The sequence below is a fragment of the Poecilia reticulata genome, linkage group LG8 (assembly GCF_000633615.1).
Source record: "Poecilia reticulata strain Guanapo linkage group LG8, Guppy_female_1.0+MT, whole genome shotgun sequence".
NCBI classification, from domain to species: Eukaryota; Metazoa; Chordata; class Actinopteri; order Cyprinodontiformes; family Poeciliidae; genus Poecilia; species Poecilia reticulata.
Genome location: NC_024338.1, coordinates 750,742 through 758,677, shown reverse-complemented (window position 1 = coordinate 758,677; position 7,936 = coordinate 750,742).

Genomic DNA, 7,936 nt, shown 5'->3' with positions numbered 1-7,936 from the left:
CACTGTTGCAATGTAGTAGAAACATAGGCACTAAAACTGTCCCATTCTTCTGTTACAGCCTCAGAGTAGTTATTCAGTCTTCCAAGCATTTTCTCACAGGCTGCATTTTCAGTCATTCTCTCTCTCCATGTTTTAAAAGCTGGGGTCTGTGGCATCTTCCATAGAGTCAAAATGAGACGGGCACAGGTAACAAATCCAGTGTTCAGTACTCTGAAAGCTGCTTTATGAACACCTGGGACCACACCTCTGTCCCCCAACAGGCACAATCTTGGTGAAATAGGTAGTTTACTTTTTAACCATCCCTCCATGTATTTTATAACACTATTCCATAGTGGAGAGATCAGCAGACATTCCCATGAAGCATGCAGCAATGTACCTCTTGCTCTTTGGCATTTCCAGCAAAAGTCATCTTTGCTAAAACCCATCTTATGCAGTCTTAATGGTGTAAGATAAAACCTGTTCAAAATTTTTTATTGAGTAAATTTCCCTTTGGCCTCTCTTATATAACGCCTGCTTTTAGAAACAATAGAGTCCCATGTTTCATCTTCAAAAGTGCAGCCCAAATCTCTTTCCCATACTATTTTAAGACTTTTACTTGTATTGTTTTTAACCCATGGACACATGTTGTACCATTTTGATGCTTTACTAAGTAAAGGTGGAAGTTGTAAAAAAAACTCTATCAAATTTTTCTCCAAGTGAAATTTTGTTTTGTCCTTCAAACAGTCTCTAATTTGTAAGTATTTCCAAAAATGGCTTTGTCCCTCTAACTTAAACTTTTCTTTCAGATCATTATATGACATAAATGTGTCTTATACAAATAAATCATCAATTATCCGTACACCTTCCTTTAACCAATGTGACCAATAAATTGACTGCTTGCCGATATTGATCTTAGGATTATGCCACAGGGACGCATACCTCTGGACATATGGAGAGAGCGCAAGTTTTTTGTGGACCGTTTGCCACAACATTTTTGAGAATTTTAATATGGGGTATTTTATTCTGTTTATTATCTATCTTTTGAGTCAATACCTCGATAGGGGTGAACGGAGAGGAAAGTTCCCGCTCTATTGAAACCCAGTCTAAACCTGATTTAGTTTCTGGCCAGTGTTTGCACATCTTGGACATTTCAAATGAAATGCTATGTTAGTTAAGGCAAGCCCCCCTTCTTTTTGGGTTGACATAGTTTGCCAATATTGATTCTAGGTTTACCACCGTCCCACAGAAAATGTTTAATCATATTATTATATTTTAGAAGAATTTGAGCTGGGATACAGATTGGTATCATTCCAGTATAATAATTTATCAAAGGAGCTATAACAATCTTTATTGTGTTTATCTTACCCCATAATGTTAAATGTAACTTGCTCCAGTTGTCCAAGTTAGATTTAATTCTAGTAAGCAGTTTTTCTATATTTTCAACCATGATTTCATTAATATCTGGATTAAGTGTTATTCCTAGATATTTCATGCCTTTTTGTAACCACTTGAAATTGAAAGTGGATAATAAGTTTGCAGAGCAGGCTGTTGATACAGGCACTGCCTCTGATTTATGCCAATAACCTGATAATTTAGAAAAGTCATCTATCACCTCTAACAATGTTTTAACGGAATTAGCAGGTTCCTGACATAATACCAAAATATCATCGGCATAATAATTTGTGTTCCCTCCCCCCTCCGTTCATCCCAATGATTCTAGCATCTTCCCTGATTTTAATGGCCAATGGCTCCAGGAGAATGGTGAACAGAAGTGGACTAAGGTTGCAGCCCTGACGCGTGGATCTGGAGATACGGAAATAATTGGACAATATTCCATTGGTAAAAACAGCGGCCTTTGGGCCCGAATACAAAGTGCTAACCTACCTACAAAAATTTTCACCCAGTCCAAACTTCGACAGAGCAGTGAACAAAAAACTCCACTCCACCCCATCGAAGGCCTTTTGAGCATCAAGTGATATTACCACTACAGGGTTTTTGTTGTCCTTATTTCCCCATAAAAGATGCAGAAGTCTTTGCATATTATCAGCTGAAGAACGACGCTTAATAAAGCCTACCTGGTCTTTGTGAATAATCTGTGGTAACACAGTCTCTAATCTCGTGGCTACAATTTTTGACAGTATTTTGCAATCAACATTGATCAAACTTATGGGACGATAATTGACTGGATCTGTAAGATCTTTATCCCCCTTTGGTATGAGAGTAATTATAGCCTGATTGAAACTTTCAGGAAGTGAACCACATTCAAACGCTTCTCGATAAACATCAGTTAAAATTGGTGCAAGTATATCTACAAATTTATGATAGTATTCGACTGTAATGCCATCTACGCCAGGTGATTTCATTTTCTTCATTCCAGCAATTGCTTTTTTAACTTCGGCCTCATTTATGGGTGCTTCCAGTCTATCTTTCTCATCCTGGGTAATTTTGGGTATCTTTATTTTGTCTAAAAAGGATTCCAATTCTTCTGTAGTTGCTACATTTTCTGATGTATAAAGATCTTTGTAAAATCTTTGGAAAATTGTATTAATATGAGAGGATGATATCAATTTGTCATTTTCTTTAATTGCTGTGATCATGTTCTGATTCTCTAACCGCTTCAGTTGTCTGGCCAAGAGCCATCCCGTTTTTTCCACCATTTTCATAGAAATTAGTTTTGAGCCTAAACAATGCATATTCTGCTTTGTTATTATAAATTTCATTTTGCATATTCTATTAAATTCGTTTTCATCGTAGTTTTCTGCCAGTTGTTTTTCCAATTCACTTATCTGTTTTACCAGTGTTTTGACTTTTTCTTTCCCCTCTTTTACTTTCTTAGAGCTGTATCCCAAGCATTTACCCCTAACAAAGGCGTGGTCTGTTAGGGCAATTACACCTATTTCACACTCCGCTACTAAGTCAACACTGGTACTAGAAATAAGAAAATAATTGATGCGGGAGTAACTTTTGTGGGCATGCGAATAAAACGTATATTCCCGCTCCACAGGGTGTATTAGTCTCCAGATGTCCACCAGCCCAATCTCTTCTTTATAAAGGGCTGTCGCGGATTTACCTCCACTACTAAAACTGGCACTCATTACACTTTTATCAATAAAGATATCTGAGACTTCGTTCATATCTCCTCCCAGTTAATGTGGCCTTTAAGATTGCTTATTATGTTTAGGATGGAATGAAAAAAAAGTGGCTCTTCCTTGTTCAGGGTATATATATTGCAGAGGACAACTTTCACATCATTTAAAAGTGCTTGTATGCATAGCATACGTCCCTCTGTATCTTTAAACTCTTGTAATAACACAAAATTAAGATTTTTGTTTATAAGAATCATAACCCCTCTGCTTTTCCTGGACACAGAATTGTGAAACACTTTACCAACCCAACCTCTTTTGAATTTTAAAGCTTCTATTTCACTTTCAAAGTGTGTTTCTTGTATGAACGCTATATCCGTATCATGAGATTTCAAATAGTTAAGAACCTTTTTTCTTTTGACTGGTGTACCACAACCATTAATGTTCCATGTTACAATATTTATACTTAATTTACCCATTATTCTCCAGCAAAAACAATATCAGACCTGAGTCTTGGATTCCACTACTTAGCATACATGAGCAAGTTGGTGCAAACACAACATAGATTCTTACCTCACTGTTTTCAAAACAATGGAACAATAAATCAAAGTAGAAAATGGACAAATAAAACACTGCTCTAAAAAAGAACAACGCAGTGAAGCCTTCCTGAATAAAAAGTCAAGTCTTATCTGGTCCATGTAGGTTCTGGAGACGACCTCTCTGCTCCTCCCGTCGTCTGGATCCTGACCACGCCGCAGTGTCCGTCCATGCCCCGTCAGATGTCGTGTTTCCTCCGCTCTCCTACTCGTTGATATCAGCAGATGCTGCCTCGCCATCTCCCGCGATCTGTCTTCCCGTTGTGGTTCCGCCGTCTTCTGCGCTCTCAATGTGCTTTCGTACAAAACTTTCTGCCTCCTTTGCATCCGTAAAGCTGAGCCATTTTCCTCTCCATGTAAACCTGAGTATGGCCGGGTGCGCCAGCGTGTGCTTCACCTGCTGCTGCCATAACCTTTCATCACTGTGGAAAACATTTTGCGCCGCACTGAGCGCCCCATGGTCATGTCCTCAAACAGTGATAGACGACAGCCATCCCATCGTATCCCCTTCTTCTTAGCAGCAGCCAGGACTTTCTCTCGGGCAGTATATTTGAGAAATCTCACCAGTATGATGCGCGGAGGCTGATTGGGATCCGGGCGAGGACCTGAGCTTCTGTGGCAGCGCTCAATCTCATTGTCACCTCCATTCAACTCTAGATCACCACAAAGTATTTTCTGCACATAGTTAGCTAGTGGCATTCCAGCCTCTTTCCCCTCTTTCAGTCCAACCAGTCTAATGCTATTACGACGGGCTCTATTTTCCTGGTCATCAACTCTCTCATAGAGTTGTTCAACTGCTTTGGTTAGCTTCATGTTGTTTCTTGTTAAGTTAGCTATAGTGTCCTCCACATCAGAAATGCGTCTCTCAGCTTCAGTTAGCCTTGTTTTCATTGCACTCACGGAGTTCTTGAGTTCTGTTGTGTCCGATTTAATCAGAGTCACATCACTTGCAACTCCATTTAACGTCGCTCCCACCATGGCAATCTCTGCAAACAGACCATTTATGTCCGTTACTTGGCTGTCTTCTTGGCTAGCAATGTTAGCTGAGTTAACTCCTCTGGTAGCAACAGTGGGCAGGCGTGTCTGCACACATCGTTTTCTTTCACTTACCGTCGTCATATTTCGGTCAAATTGCTCAAATATAGTGAGCGTGCACACAAGCTTCAAGTAGGGTGTTGGTAGGAGAAGTTTCAAAGTTATTTGTTTAAAATAATGTTGACGGGGTTAGCTCTTCTACAGCACAGCCATTCCCTTGCACCTCACCACTTGACTCGCCCAATTATTTATAATTTATACAGAATAAACTTTCATCAAATAGCTGGTTTAATCTTCAATCAGCTACAAATATTTCCAAATAAGTTTATTAAATTCATTACAAAGTGTCCATATGCTGATAAAGATCCCACACCAGTAATAATAGTCCAGTTCAGTTTAACCAGTTACCAACCCAAGAATAAACAGACTGAATCAGTCATTAGCAGGTTTAGTTCAGTGTTTCACCTGCCTTACATGTTTTAAGTGTTTCCTTCCTGCCTCACCTGGATTGAATCTGTGGATGATTAACAACCTTCTGCACTTCTTGATGGCTGCAGACGGTCATGCAATCATCTAACTCAGTTGTTCTGGAACAGAGGCTCATTTAAGCACATCATACTAAAAAATGAAAAACAAGTGATTACTATCGCAACAATTTAAGGCCCACCTGGAGCAGCCAGCCTTACACTTCCTTGTCCACCACATGCTCTCCCAGACCAAATAATAGGCCCCGCCCTATTTTAAAAACTCAAATCTCACAAAATCTTGCAGGATTTCAYACTTAGGCCTGGAGCGGTGGCAGGATGAAAATAATGCAAAATGAGACATGACCTCAATTATTAAAAATATCTGTTTTGCCCCAAAATAACCAGGATTACTATGGGCACAAAACAATGCCCTTATTTTTCATTAAACACATCTAAGATCAAAGTAATATTGAAAAACTTACCATAAAACATGGAGGAATTCAAAGGTGCTAAACTCATGAATTAAGAGACGATACACAAAACTCCATTCTCTCCGGCTCACTGACAACCAGGAAGACATTTAATGCACATCTGCGGAATCACATATTACATTTTCATCATCTCATTTTCATCGTCTCATTTTCATCGTCTCAGTATCCAAAATGTCTTGTCTTTTGCTTCTGGCTTCGAGCATTTATACCGTTTTCAGTCTGCTATTGTGTATTGGAAACCGTCTGACCAATGGCGTTCTGAATCTTGCTTCTGGCTCTGTTTTACATTGAGTGTGTGTTGGAAGTTCCGAGAATTCTGGGCCGACCTCGTGGTAGTTAAATCTGCTCCTTCAGAGGACCATTAGTCAAATTGTTAGTTCTTATCTGTCCAAACAGAGACTCTGGCCGAGTCCCTTGCATGCCAGGAATTTCTCGTACAACACCTTATTTGGTGTTGAACCAGCACAACATAATACATTCCTTTTCAGTAAAACATATCTTAATGTGAATTAACATAACTTTTAACTATTAACATAATTATATTCCTCAACAAAAACTGCTCAGAGGAGAATTCAATTCAGAAGCTGGTTGCAAACAAACCAGCAGCAAAGTGGCTGTTTGGTTGGGACAAACCACTAGTGTAAAAAGGGAGAGTCAGACTGTACAACTCCTAGTAGAGACTTTTGTGTCAACACATTATGTACAGTCAGTAATAATATTTACAGACAAGTAAGAAAATGTACATAAAGAAATCACAACCCACTGTTCTCAACATGTAGTGCGTAATTTGAAACATGATTAACCCCCACTTAGTAATAAAATGTTCTGACCCAGAGCTCAAGGATGGGGGAGGGAAGAAGGGATGAGAGGGGGTAAAGAGGGGAAGGCTGGGAGGAGCAAGTGGGTGTGGGGAGTTTTGGGAGGGAGTARGGGGAGATGAGAAGGTGATGAGGGGTGCAACAAACTGCACAGATTGCACACAATCTGTGTGCAATCTGTGCACACAGATTGCACAGATTGCAATCTGTGCACACTCTGCACGGGCTTGCCTTAGGCAAACCCGTGCTGTTTTATAACTGTTTTATAGTTGATCCACCGTCAGTTGTTGACCTCAACCAAAAATCAACCATTAATCAGACCTCGGCATTTCAGTCATCAGATTTCAACCACAAAACAACATTGATTCAATGACACAGTTTCAACGGTTTGATTGGATGGTTGTTTGATACATCGTCATTTGTTGACTTCAACCAAAAATCTACGATTCTAACTATTTTTCAGCGTTAATTTAAAATCATGTGCTATCTGGGTAAACTTTTTAGAAGTTACTGTTGTTTTGAGATTGCAGGTTGGTCAGAAAGACTACCTAAAACTATAACAAAGACTTAATTAATACAATTTAATTTGTAGCATACTCTTCCCTCCATGCTCCACCCCTTCAAATATTGGATTGAACTGAATGCTTTATTAATGGTAACCATGGTGACACTAGTTAAATTCTGTCTGTTTCATGCTTTAAGGTGCCACTTTTTTCACAAATAATTTTATTAGAATGTTTCTGTTATACAGACTCAAAAACATAACAAATAGACAAAAAATACCTTCCTCGTCCAAAAAAAACCCCACTCTGTCAGCAATAACTAAAATTGAGTTTACATGTCACTGTGTGGCTGCACAGTGGCGCAGTTGGTAGAGCTGTTGCCTTGCAGGAATAAGGTTCTGGCTTTGATTCCCGGTCTTTCTGCATGGAGTCTCCATGTTCTCACTGTGCATGGTGGGTTTTCTCCAGGTACTCCGGTTTCCTCCCACAGTCCAAAAACATGACTGTCAGGTTAATTGGTCTCTCCAAATTGCCCCTAGGTGTGAGTGTGTGTGTGCATGGTTGTTTGTCCTGTGTGTCTCCATGATGCTCTGCGACAGACTGGCAACCTGTCCAGGGTCACCCCCACCTCTCGCCCGGAACGTGAGCTGGAGAGGCACCAGCAACCCTCCTGACCCACTAAGGGACAAGGGTGTAAAGAAAACAGATGGATGGCTGTCACTGTGTTTAACAAGATGTAGGAAGCAGGGGTGAAAGTAGTTTTAAATTCTTGGGGGTACTATGACAAAAAAAAAAAATATATATATATATTAATTTTTTTTGCGAAGCGATAAAAGCTGGGTATCTCTTGAATTGCTACAAAATAAAGCTGTATTTCCCTTAGGACTCAATGTTGACACCTTGAGTCCTAATGAATAACTTTGACTCCTTCCAGTCTGGTTTTCGTGCTCACCACAGCACGGAG